Source organism: Parasteatoda tepidariorum, chromosome 5 (genome assembly GCF_982258835.1).
Source record: "Parasteatoda tepidariorum strain Cologne lab strain chromosome 5, Ptep-v5.0, whole genome shotgun sequence".
Classification (NCBI taxonomy): Eukaryota; Metazoa; Arthropoda; class Arachnida; order Araneae; family Theridiidae; genus Parasteatoda; species Parasteatoda tepidariorum.
The window spans coordinates 103,803,022-103,816,462 of NC_141759.1; the positions used below are offsets into that span (position 1 = coordinate 103,803,022).

The 13,441-nt window shown below is 28.5% G+C and overlaps 1 protein-coding gene across 1 annotated transcript in view; it reads right to left on the reverse strand.

The window, feature by feature from the left end:
- Positions 1-13,441, reverse strand: part of LOC147809925 (coatomer subunit gamma-1-like) — a 104,529-nt gene that overhangs the window by 32,191 nt on the left and 58,897 nt on the right. Inside the window, exons 9-10 of the mRNA XM_087164665.1 lie at positions 8,988-9,047; positions 1,145-3,170 (exon numbers count right to left, since the gene is read on the reverse strand). The gene's annotated coding sequence lies outside the window, so the exon portion shown is untranslated. The remainder of the gene's footprint in view (positions 1-1,144; positions 3,171-8,987; positions 9,048-13,441) is intronic.

Consider the following 13,441-nt stretch of genomic DNA (forward strand, 5'->3'; position numbering starts at 1 on the left):
AAAAATATCAGTTGAAATGACTTCAAATTATAAAAAGAAGTTTGAAAAAAGAAAAAATTGGACAATAATTGCTGTTATGTGTTTCGGAAACTTAACATTAATTATGTGTTTCGGAATTTTAACAGAAATAATGAATACTGTTTACAAACTTTTATAAAATGAATTGAAATATCTACTAATTGTATTTTTTTGAATAGTTAACTCGTTTTTTAGAATTCTAAAATTTGATTACTTCAAGAAAAGCTAAAATTAGAGCAAGATAGTGCTTTGTTTCGTTCTCACTTCAGCATAGGACGTGATTTGCTTATTTTCAGTGACACTAACAATGAAAAATATCAAGTCAAAAATTTTTATGGAAAAAAGTTAATATTGTAATAATTTCTTTCTATATTTATAAAATGAATTGAAATATCTACTAATTGTATTTTTTTGAATAGTTAACTCGTTTTTTAGAATTCTAAAATTTGATTACTTCAAGAAAAGCTAAAATTAGAGCAACATAGTGCTTTGTTTCGTTCTCACTTCAGCATAGGATGTGATTTGCTTATTTTCAGTGACACTAACAATGAAAAATATCAAGTCAAAAATTTTTATGGAAAAAAGTTAATATTGTAATAATTTCTTTCTATATTTCCCCCCTTGATAATTTTTAAGTTTTTTTTGCACTATTTCTTAACCTTATCATTTGAAAAAGGTGTCAAACATACAAAGGAAAGTACATTTCAGCTTAATATTTTCTGGAACAACGTTATCTTGAAAAGAATTAGAAATTCCAATTTTTATCTACTCAATTATTCATTAAACTAAATAATACATTATCGTTTGTTTTCTCAGTTTGATCTTTATTAAAATATAAAAAACGAGAATGCTGCAGGCACTTTAAACTTTTATAAAACTCTTTGGAGTACGTATTTTTTTCGGAACTAAGTAAGATTTATTTTTGAACTAGAGCAGATTTTATCAGAACAGAATAATACAGACAATCATCTCGGATTTTCACTCAGGCAAGAATGGTCAAAAGTAAACTATTTTACTGCGCCTAAGGTTGCGAAAAATTGTTTTAAAAAGTATAAAGTTTAATTTATTGTCTGCAGGTTTCAAAAGCAGTTAAAAAAATGAAACCGAACGAAAATTCTATACTTACAGCAAAAGTTTTAGAGTCTTCAAATGTGATTCGATAGATCGGCATCTAAATATGTACAGCAGTTCCCAAACTCGATTATCCATGTTTAAATCATCCAAGCCGGTCTTAATGACTCGGACTACTGAGCAAAATGATCCTATAAAAACTAAAAACATGTTGTATTAAAATCACCTTGCCATAAAGTGTTAAAAATTATTCATTTCGTAGAAGATCGGAAGCAAACTTCGAAATATTAAACTATTTAAAAATTAAGTGCAAAAACGAATGATGGAAGGAAAACTGAAAAACAATACGAAGAAAATGGGAATAATAAATTAGGAAATGTAAGTCAAACTAAATGCAAACATTAAAAAACCCACCATAAACCAATAAAAGAAACACAAAGAAAAGACGAAAAATAAACAGCTATGGACAATTGAAAGAGAAATATAATGAAAAGACGAAAAAGAAATCAGCGTGAAGAAAAAAAAAGAAGAAATAAACAATAAAAATACGGAAAAAACAATGTAAAACGAGGGGAAAAAAATGCAAAAATGGAAAACAATGAAAAACTTAAAACTAACAACGAAAAAGGGAACACAATAAAAAGAATAAAACAAACAAACAATGAACAACCGAAAAACGAGCACAATTAAGAGACGAAAAACTAACGATCATGAATAAAGTGAAAATAATATACCATAAGCAAACAGAAAAGAAACATATTGAAAGAGCAAAAAAAAAAAAAGCGGAAAACACTGTGAACAAAAAAAGGCACTGTGAACAAACACATTGCGAATAAACACAAATACATTGAAAATGCAAAAACCGAGATATCATGAACAAAAGCAACAACAACAAAAAAAATGGATAACAAACAACGAAAAAATGAAAGAAAAAAACTCCCCAACTGAAAACCGGAAAATACCATGAATAAACTGAAAACACAATGAAAAGACGAAAAACAAAGCACCGTGAACAAACGAAAAGCCAAATACAATTAAAAGGTCAATAGAAAACCCCTCCACGAGAAATGGAAGACGAACAAGATGAAATACCAACAACAAATGGAAAATAAACATAATAAAAAAATTAAAACAAAAACAATGGATGCACTGAAAATGAACACTAAGAAAAGGAGATAAACAAAACACCAGGAATAAATGGAAGACAAACACGAAATCGAGATGAAAAGAAAAACGCCAATGACCTTCGGAAAACCAATGATAAAGTGAAAAATAGACACCAAAACCAAACTCACCGAAACGAACTAAAATATGGCTAAATGGAAGGAAATGAATTTAAGAGAAACTCAAAAAGAAAAAAAAAAAAACCCGGATAAATGAATAAGTGAAAAATCGAACACCAAAAAGCAGAATACTACTATCATAAAAAGATGAGGAACAACTAGAATGGAAAAAGGAAACAAAAATAAATTTCACGGGAACGTATTAAAACATGGAAAAATGTATTAAAGAAATATAGCAGTGATAAAAATTTTACAGAAAAAGCGTTAAAGATTAATCTAAACGCATAATTCAAGTGGCTGTAACAAAAATTGATGAATTCGAGTCAAAAATTTACAGGAACGTAAATTACCGTTAAAATACACAGATGGACGAATAATTAAATAGACGAAAACTATAAAAAATTAAATAGACGAATCCACAAAAAAAAGGGGGGACAATGCAACAATAAACGCGAGAAAGGATAAACGTTTGAACAAAAATGTTAAAAACCGGAGAAAAAAACTCGACTAAACTTGGTCTATTGTTTTTAACAACGCAAAAACTATTTTACTTCTTTAGAATTACGAATTAATAGAATCGCATTAGGTACGTTACGTAACTTTAAAAAAAGGGAAAAAAGAAACCTATCTCATCAAACAGTAAAAGCTTACCTTATGTAAGGAAATACATACCTTCATGTGAATACGTAAAACAGTAAGTGGAACTGGCCTATCAAGTCGATCATAAAATCGAAATTAACACTTACCAATATTATTCTAATATTAAAATATTAGCAGATACACTTTTTTCTTTGGATCCTGAAAAACAACCCTTTTATATAATTGAAAGCTTTCAAATAAACTTAATATAACTCATTAAAACTTAGAGGAATTAATAAAACAATACACAATATATCAATAAAACTTTTACCTGAATAAAAGAATATAATTTAACTATTCTTGTGGTAAAGCTTATCTTTAAGCTTTACCAAGGACTGTTTACACCATTCCTTCAAAGCTTGCCTAATAATGCATAGTATATAAATTTGGTATCTATTTAGTACATTCATTTGGTATCTAATTAATTTGTGTTACATTTGAGTGTTTACTTTTATTATGCGCAATTCTAACTTTTCCTATGAGTTACTTAAGGGGACAATGGACGTTCAAAATACGAAAAATCCTTAAAATTTTGGGTTTTTGTTTTTTGTGATATTAAAAAAAATCATACTTTTCTGAATAATATACAGCAAATAGAATTCAAATTGGAGCTTTTGTTAACGAGTTATAAGAGTTTCAATTTGTATGTTGTAAGTCATTTGCATTGAAAAATATAGATTTTTCTCAGAATAAGATTTTTGGACGATTTTCTATCTTCGAAAAGTTCCTTGCGCATCAAACTTTGCTCTATTGCTCTGAAATTTTTTTCAGGGATTGTTTGATGTTTGTTCTAAAGATAGAACTACAATTAGTTAGCATTGCACAAAAATTTGTGTTGCTAATATTTAAACAAAAGTTTATGAATAGTAATTTTTTTATGAAAATTTAAGAGCGATGTGTAAAAAAACTTTTGATACACATTATTGCTCTATATTGTACCTGAAACAAGTTAAATACATTAAAGTACTTATAACCTCCTTTTTTATACAAAAATAATTTTGAAAAAAGCAAAACTGATGCGCAAGGGACATTTTATGTATTGATAATTTATCGTTAATTAAAAATATACTTTTAGCTGTAACTTGAAAAATAATTAACGTTTTCTTAAAAAAAATTATACACAGGCTTCTATTGAGCTTACCAACATTCAATAAAATTTTCATATGGCTAGGAGGAAAATTAAAATTTTTGGTGTTGAACGTCCATTGTCCCCTTAAACAATTTTCTTTTCTTTCACGATACTTTTAATTTTGCGCATAATATTTCACGTCTAATTTTTCCTTATATGTATAATTTTATCGTTTATTTTACGCGTTACTTTTCTTTATGCGTTATGTTACACATTTACTTTTATACGTTACATTTACAATGTTAAACGTTACACTCACGCTTTTATATTTCTTATGTATTATTTTTACGCTTTATGATATAATTCGCACTAAATTTAAGCGTTTACTTTTCTTTGCAATACTTTTTCGCCTTACTTTTTTTTAAGCAAAACATTTACACTTTTACTTTTTTGATACGTTGCATTTACACGTTGCTTTACTTCATTTTTCCCTTAATATTTTAATACACTTTCCTTAAATTTACTCGTTTATTTTTCTTACGTTTCATCTGCTTCATTTCTACTTATCCTATGCGTTACATCTAAGCATTTATTTTTATTATGCAGTACTTTTACGTTTTTTTTCCTCTTATGCGCTGCTTTCACTTTTATGCGTTTATCTACTCTATTTTTTACTCCATATTTAACGCTTTCCTTTACTCTCTATTTTACTCGCTCCTTTTTTTCTATGTGTTACTTTTCTTTACAATAACTTTACATACGTGTTTACCTTTCTTGGGAGTTAATTTCACGCATTTTTGTATTTTACGCGTGTTTTTCTCATGCATCAATTAATTTTTACGCTTTACTTTTCTTTATGGGTTACTATAATTCTTTCATTTTTATCCGTTCTTTTTAAAGTTTATTGCAACGCCTTACTTTTCTTTTAAGACTTTACTTATGTGTATTTTTTGCAAGTTACTTTTCTTGTTGCGTTACTTTATTTTTCTGAGCATTACGTTTACTTTAATTCTGCTTTACTTTTACGCTTTTTTTTCTTAAATTTTCATTTAAGAAGTTGTCTTACCTTAGACGTTACTTTTAAATTTGCCCATTATTCAAATTTTCGCCTTACCTCTTTTATGCGTTTACATCTTTATGCGTTACGTTTCTTTTACGCGTTTACTTTTCATATGCATAAATTTACTTCTAAGTGTTACTTTCACTCATTTATTTTTTCTGTGTTATTTTTAAGCTTTATTTTTCTTTTACGAGTTTACTCTAATGCATAACTTTTAAACGTCATTTTGCTCAGCGGGAAACTTTTCCTTTTCCCGTGCGTTACATTTTCAAGTCTATTTTTCTTGTGCATTATTTTTAATTTAGCACGATATATATTACAGTTTTATTTCACTTTATGCGCAAAAGTTTCTAAGTACTATACTAAGTTTCTTTTACTTTTTTATGCGTTACATTTACGCGTTCTACGCTTCAATTTATCTCATTACATTTCTCATGCTTTACTTTGCATGCTATTCTATGCGTCATTTTTACATGGTTATTTTTTATACTTTACTTTTACACGTTGTTCTACTTCAGTCACTTAATATTTTAATACGCTTTATATTTAAGCCTCTACTTTCTGAAGCGTAACTTTAGAGTGTTTAATTAAGCGGTTTTAAATAAATTTTATTATGCATCTTTTTCTCTGATGTGTTTTTAATAATTTTCGCAAATTTTATGCTTTACAAAAAAGTAAAGCGTAAGGCTTACTTTATGTACTATATATATCATTTATAGATTTTTTAAAAAAATATTTTATGCTTTACTTTTTATAACGTGTAATTTTTTCGAGTTTTCCTGTCCACGCATTATTTTTTCCTCTTTTCTACGTATCTTTTATGCGTTCACATTTCCTCAGCTCTAAATTAAGGCGTTTATTTTCTCTTGCGTGCATATCATTCTTATAACTTACTTTTTAGCGCGTTTCTTTACGCATAGTTTTTAGGCATTTATTTTTCTTTGTAAAAATTTTAAGCGTTATTTTTTTTTTTTTTAAATTTTCCGTGCTTCACTTTTCTTTAGCGGGCAATTTTATGGGTTAATTTTCCTTATACCTTCCTTTTACTTTTACGTGCTATACGCAATAGATTTTACGTGTTTACGTGTTTCTTTTCATCATGTAATTTGTTTCACATTTATTTTTCTTATATGTTTATAACTTTTTATGCTTTACTCTTACTCTGTTATACTTCTTATACATTAAAACGTTTACTTTCCATTAAGCGTCATATTTACACATTTCCTTTTCTTTTGCTTCTCTATCAGCACGGAATTTACTTATTGTTTGCCTGATTAAATGTTGTAAATGGTACTAAGAGCATTATTACTGCTTGTTCAAAAGACAAACAATTTTTGTATGTTTAAGAAATTATTCACTAAATTCAATTTGATATATTTATTTCATAATACCTCGATGCGACTTGATTTGTGAAATTTGAAAACGAATCCCAAAAGTGCTATTCACCATTTTTCGTAAGACTTGTTAGTCGAAAGATGAATCGTTTCAAGTCAAAGTATTCAACATGTGGTATTGAAATTACCTTCTTATAAAAATTCTACCTTAAATTATTCTCTCATATTTCAATATCTCTGACTCCTTTATTATTCCAATAACATCGACTCTCTACAATGAGGAAAAAAAATGACCGATTCCTTCACATACTTATAAAAAATTTCCATGAAGCCAAACATTATAGGTTTAAGACAATTCAGTAACATTTTAATTTTAATTTATTTTAACTCATTCAGTTTACTTAATATTTTCTTCAATCTCTTTACTTATTACTGAACTTTTATATATGGTTTTATATTTTCATATGTTTCACATTACTCTTCAGACTTTACGCTAAATTTTGCACTTGACTTCATACTTTACATTATAGTTTATATTTCTCGTTTTACTTTACATTTTACACTTCACTTAATTTTACACTTCAATTTATATCTTAGGCTGTAAATTATACTTCACGTTTTATTTGACCTTCTACTTTAGTTTACTTTTCTCTTTATATTTTACTCTTTACTTTAAACTTTATATTTTACACGTAATTTTAAACTTGGTTTAATCTTGGTCTTACATTAGTTTCAGTCAAAATTAGACTAGACTAGTCAAAACTTAGTCTTACATTATACTTTAATTTACACTATAATTTATACTCTATCGTTAGTTATACTTTCTACCTGACACGCATCTTACTTTACATTTAACTCTACACTTACATTTTAGTGTACACAATTTTCACATTATGCTTTCCGCTTTTTACTTTACGCTTTACTTTACTAGCTGTTTTCTTTACTTTACATTTTATGATTTAATTTATATACCACATTTTGTTTTACTTAATACTTGTACTAAGCTGTACTTTTTACTATATATAATTTTTTTGTGTCTTCTTTACTTTACACTTTCCTTTTTATTATATTTCAAAAATATAATATACTTTCTACCTTACGCTTTGCTTTATAGTTCAATATTTACTTTATTTCATTTTTTACACATAGCTGTTTTTTTATATCTTCTGCTTTATATTATTCTCTATTTTATTTTATATTTAACACGTTTTTTTTACACTTTTACTATATACTACATGCTTTACTTGAGTTTACACTTTATACGTTTTACGAGTTTCTTTATGTTTTACACATTACTTTACGATATACTTTCTACTATGCTTTACTTTTTTTTCTATATTTCCCTTTTTATTCTTTCAGATTTTTACCATCCCCTTTTTACTTTAAGCTTTACTTTCATATTTTGCGCTTTCAGTTACTTACGCGTGACTCTTTTTTAAATTTATTTTTTGCTTCACTTTATATCTCACTCTTTACGTAACACTTTATCTTATACTTCATATATTACGCTTTAAATTTCCCTGATACTTCAAACTTTACTATTCTTTATTCTCTGTTACAATTGCTACTCAATGTATTAAGTATTACTTCATATTAAGCTTTCTTTTTACTTCATTAAATATTTTACACCTTATATTTTCGCTTTACTTTATGTTTTATGCATTTATTGTATGCAATTTTTATTTAGCGCTTAATATTAAATTTTATTCTTTATTTAATTGTACGCTTAGCTTCATACTTTGATTACGCATCATTTATTATTTAGACGATGTAGTAAGACATTTGCATCTGAAATTCATTGATCATTTTTCACGCAAAATTAACCCATATTCGAAGATACGACAAAATGACTTCTGCTTATTTATAAACAAGATTTTATCTTTATTTTTATCGCATTTTAGGACAGTTATGATAGTATTAAGTTCAATTAATTTTATTATTCGCTACATTGCAATTTATTTAGAAACAGCTTTATTTTAATTGGAGAATGTACCATTTTTTATCGAGACATTTCAATAAAACTTAAATTATTTAATACTACAGGGGATGAATCACGAAATGGTTTTATTATCATTATTAGAAAACCTTATTCCCTATCACGACGCTAAAGTTACAATTGTTATTTATAATTCATTGATTAAAGTTTTTTAACCTATTTTTCTTAAGTCTACGTCAAGATATTAAATGCTTTCAGCAGAAAAAATAATTATTTTAATCTGCTTATATCGTGGCTTTTTTCCGTTATGAAATTTCTTGTTTTTTTAAAAAATGGTTTTAACATAATTAGAAAGCCTCATACATTTTCTTGACTAAAAATACAGTTTTTTTATGTCGTTAATATATGTTGTCTTCTTTTCAGATATGTGGCAAGTCTTAAATGTAATTTCTTTTATGTATACGAAACTATGTTCGCTATTAATATATATCTTTATTGCGTATTCTTTTTATTTTTTTGAAAACTTATATAAATGCCGTTTAATAAGAACATGAAGATTATATTTTGCATGACTTACTTTTAATAATCTAAGACATCGACTCTTACATGGATTTGTATACCATATAGTGTCCAAAACCTGAAAAAACACGACACATTGGTTAAAATTATATAAATATTTATGCAACACTATAGAAACCTTTCTACTTTATATTTTATTTTATAACCGTCGTTGAACAGCCGATTCAATTTTTGGGTTTACGAATACAAATGTTCAATTCCATAGCCTCGTAATTTCGAACCGAATCCAGAAGACAAGGAACCTCCTGGATCAAGTATTGGGAGAAATTTGCCTTGTTGGAAGACTCTGATGGAACAAACCCCCATTTGCGTTATATGGAGAGGAAGAACACGAAAACCTCCCACGGTTAGCCAGACGGTAAGGGGAATCTAACCCACGATCTGTCTAACACTGAGGATATATCACGTCATCACAGTGGTCGGTGCAAGCAGGATGCGGAATTCGTATCGACCAGTCATCGCCGGGATCGAACCCCGGTTCATCTCACTGAAAGGCGAACGCTCTATCCCCTGACTCATCCCGGCTTCATAGGGATCTTTCAAACTTTATGACATAAGAGGGATGTAGATTTGTGATTTACTTTCTTTTTTGTGACAAGTAGCACGCGGGAAACGAGCAACGCCTACGTAAGGCATTTAAATCACATCATTTTTAAAAATTAAAAAAAATATAAAAAGTAGAACAATGATTGAGGGAAAATTACAATTAAAATTACATCACATTTAAAACAGAAGTTCAGTACGAATAAGGAAAAAGTTGGACACAAATCACTTTTATGTTACCATTTATAACCATTTCAGGAAAATCAGGAAATATTTCTAAAGAATATTCTTCCCAAACTTTTATAAAATCAATTGAAATACCCTACCTAATGTTTTTAGCTAAAATTATATTACTTCAGGAAAACTCAAAGTTAGATCCAGGTGGTGTGTTGTTACTTTCTTACGTAATCATAGGATAAGATTTGCTTGATTTTTGTGACTAGGAGTGAAGGGGGAGAGAAAGGGGTGCCAAAAATTGAAAGAAAAAAAAACAATACTTTATTTGTATATGTCTCCATATACGAGTAAATCAAAATATTTTCTTTTTTATTTCTAAAGATGGTTCATTATGGAGATATTATTCTCCAAATATTATTTTCCATGATAAATTTTTAGTTGCTTTTGTACTTATTTTATCCCAACGATTTATATCATGAAAAAAGAAGGTATCAAACATTTCAAAGACGGAATCATTTAAAAAAAAAAAAAATGAAAAAGTTTAAAATTCCTGCATTTCACCGTATTAGCTGAGTTTATGACTTTGACATCACATTGAGCCTAATTATTACTTAAAGTAGCTTTTTATTACTTAAAGTAGGTTTATTTTCTAGAACCACGTTATTTTGAAAAGAATTAGAAATTGCTATTTTTATTTACGTTATTTAAAGATCAAGCGCCGACCGGCCTGTGTAAGAGTTAGGGAATTACCGTTGCATCAGAGAGGTTATGGGTTCGAATCACGGACAAGGCATGGAAGTTCTTTCCTTCTCTGTACTATCGGTCCTTACTGAAGGAACAACGTTGGCCCACCTAATAAGGTACCCATGAAAGAGTAGCCAACAAATCTGCCAGGTGCCTGTATGACCTAGGCCATTATCAAGGTGAGCATTGGAGAAAAAAAAATTAATGATCAAGCTAAAATTTGTCTTCTCAATATGGCCTTAGAGAAAAATTTACAAAACGAAAACGTCCCAAATACTTCAGCTTTTGTAAATATTTCTTCGCAACCGAATAGGATTTACTTCTGAATTTCAACGCTTTTATCTTTTTTTGAAAAACAAACTGTTGTGCAATTTTTTGTTAAAAATTTATAGCCTTATAGTAAGGAACAATTAGCCACGAAATTAATGTTTATGTGAGATAATTAGTTAATAACACTTAACAGTATAAAAAAATTATCATATCAAATCAAGTAACAATTTGCAAAAAAGAATTCAAATACTTCTTTTTTAAAGGGCGTTGAAAATTTTTGCTTTGCTAAGTGGCTGATTAGGACCCTAAGATCTGATCAATTAATTATATTTTTTCTCTCATGTTGGCTTTTCCTCATTACCAACTTTAAGTTCTTGCGAAGTATAGTTTTATACTTAATTGTTACTCACAGTTCCAGTTATTCACGGCGTGTTTAAATATGTTACTACTAAAAAATTAATAGGAAAATCGCACAGTTGGTATATTTAAAGGCAATATGTAAGACATAGTTTTAATGCCGTGATGGTTCAGGGGATAGAGTGTTGGCCTTCCAATGAGGTGAACAAGGTTCGAATCCCGGTGATGGCTAGTCGATTCGAATTCCGCACCTAGCTCGCATCGATCACAGTGCTGGCGTAAAGTATCCGCAGTGGCAGACGAATCATGAGTTAGTTCGTAAGTCCAACATTGGGTCAATTGTACAACGATGGTTATAAAATAAAATTGTAAAACGAGTCACGTTGGCTCAGCAAAAAAAAAAGAATTTCCTCTTGGTTTCTTGGGTTCGATGACTGGTTTATATGGGTTCTACTGCCGGCTTCCACCGACCAGAAATTTTAAATAAAATATCATCCCTGTAAATGGGTCATGTGTTAAATCACTTTACCGTTGGGGTAATCATAAAAGGTTTTCATGGTTTTTCTCGCGATGTAACGTTTGCGGTTTTCTGTGTAGGTGAAAAGATATATTCGATATTTGTTGTCATTAAATGGAACTTCGGGAAATATGTTGACAGAATCTTCCCAAACAATTAATAGGAACAGTTTGATGCAGAAATGTCACATTTGGAAAAAATAAACTGTAACTTGTTGCTATATTATCCCAAATCTTTTCTTTATAAAATGATAAACATATAAATACTGGTAATTTAATAAATTTATAAACCTTGTGGTTTAAAATATAGTGACATTCTATTAACAGGTCTTAATACACAAATATTTAATATATGAAGACTATTTTTCTCATTTGTAATGTATACCAATGTTAAGGAGTTTAAAAATAATTTTACCTTTAGATAAAATTTTACAGATTTTTAAAGAAAATTTTTTATCTTATATTTCATATTTCAATTTTTAAATAATGGCAATCACGCAATCTACAGAATCAACTATATATATATTTTTCTAAGAAGGATAAAATTGTTAGGATAGTTTTCGGTATCCAATGTACAAATCGAATATTTGGCTTAGTGGTATAATATATAATAGGGAACAGTGCTTTAGCTATTCTTTTTCGCAAAAAATAAATCACAAAACCTATAAACTAGACAAGAACCTATAGCACTTAAACATAAAACAACAAATTTGTATTTTATCGTCAAACGATAAGTGACAAAATGGTTCTTGTCAAAATAAGTTTTAGATAACTTTTGACCTAAGTTAATATTTTACCTTTAAACATTATCTCAATTTATATTAAAGTCCGGCGTTGAACATTGAATTCACTACCAGTCTCAGCTACAATATACGATCAAGCATTGGGACAAATTAGTCTTAGTGAAGAAATTTTTGATGGAATTAGCCAACATTTGCGTTACATGGAGAAGAAAACCACTGCCCGGCGGCAAGTGTATAACATTAGCTCATTGCAGTAAGTCATTAGTCTGTAAAAATGAGGGGAAATTTTGTATCTTTCATAAGCATTGCTTGTTATCTTCCTCCTTCTTTGTCAGAAAAAATAAATTTAGAAGTTTTCGTTATATTTGTAAAAAGATAAAAATTGATGTAGTATGAAGTTGAAATTCTCAATAAAACTATCGGTCTTACAAAATACCGATCAATTCTATTACGTAACTTAATCTCATCATAAAAACAATCGATTTTGTAAAATGTATGGGAAACAATTAGATTTCATATGAAGTAATTATTATTTCAAAAGGATTTTAAATAAAAAAATGATTAATAAATTTAGTACCGTTGATTTGCATAATTAATATTCGTCTACTGGTATAATTTATATGTTTGAAAACAAATACTGTAAGAATTAGATTACATGAGCACTTTTATGACAAGTCTACGATAACCTAAGTTTGTCAGCTAAGCAAAACAAGTTATAGCTAACTTATGTTCTAAAAATCGCAAGCTAGAATTTTGCCTCCAAATGTCAGCGCATTGTACAAATTCGTTAACACACGTTAGCACCAAAAAGTAACGGAATCTCATCCAACAAAAGTAAGGAAAACTTTAGCTATTTTATAGCATAGAAACTAAAACTTGAATTTTGCAAAATTATCAAATAAAAAAGTTATGGTCAAAACATGCTTTAACTGATTCCTGATCAATAAACTACGCGTTGAAATTTCACCTCTACGCATTTGTCCCTTCATCGAAATCATAACATTAACGTAAATATTTGTTAGCGACAAAATTATAAAAACAACAATTACAAAAACATCTGCAAAATTAGTTTTAACTAAAACAAATTTCAGCCAATTTATTA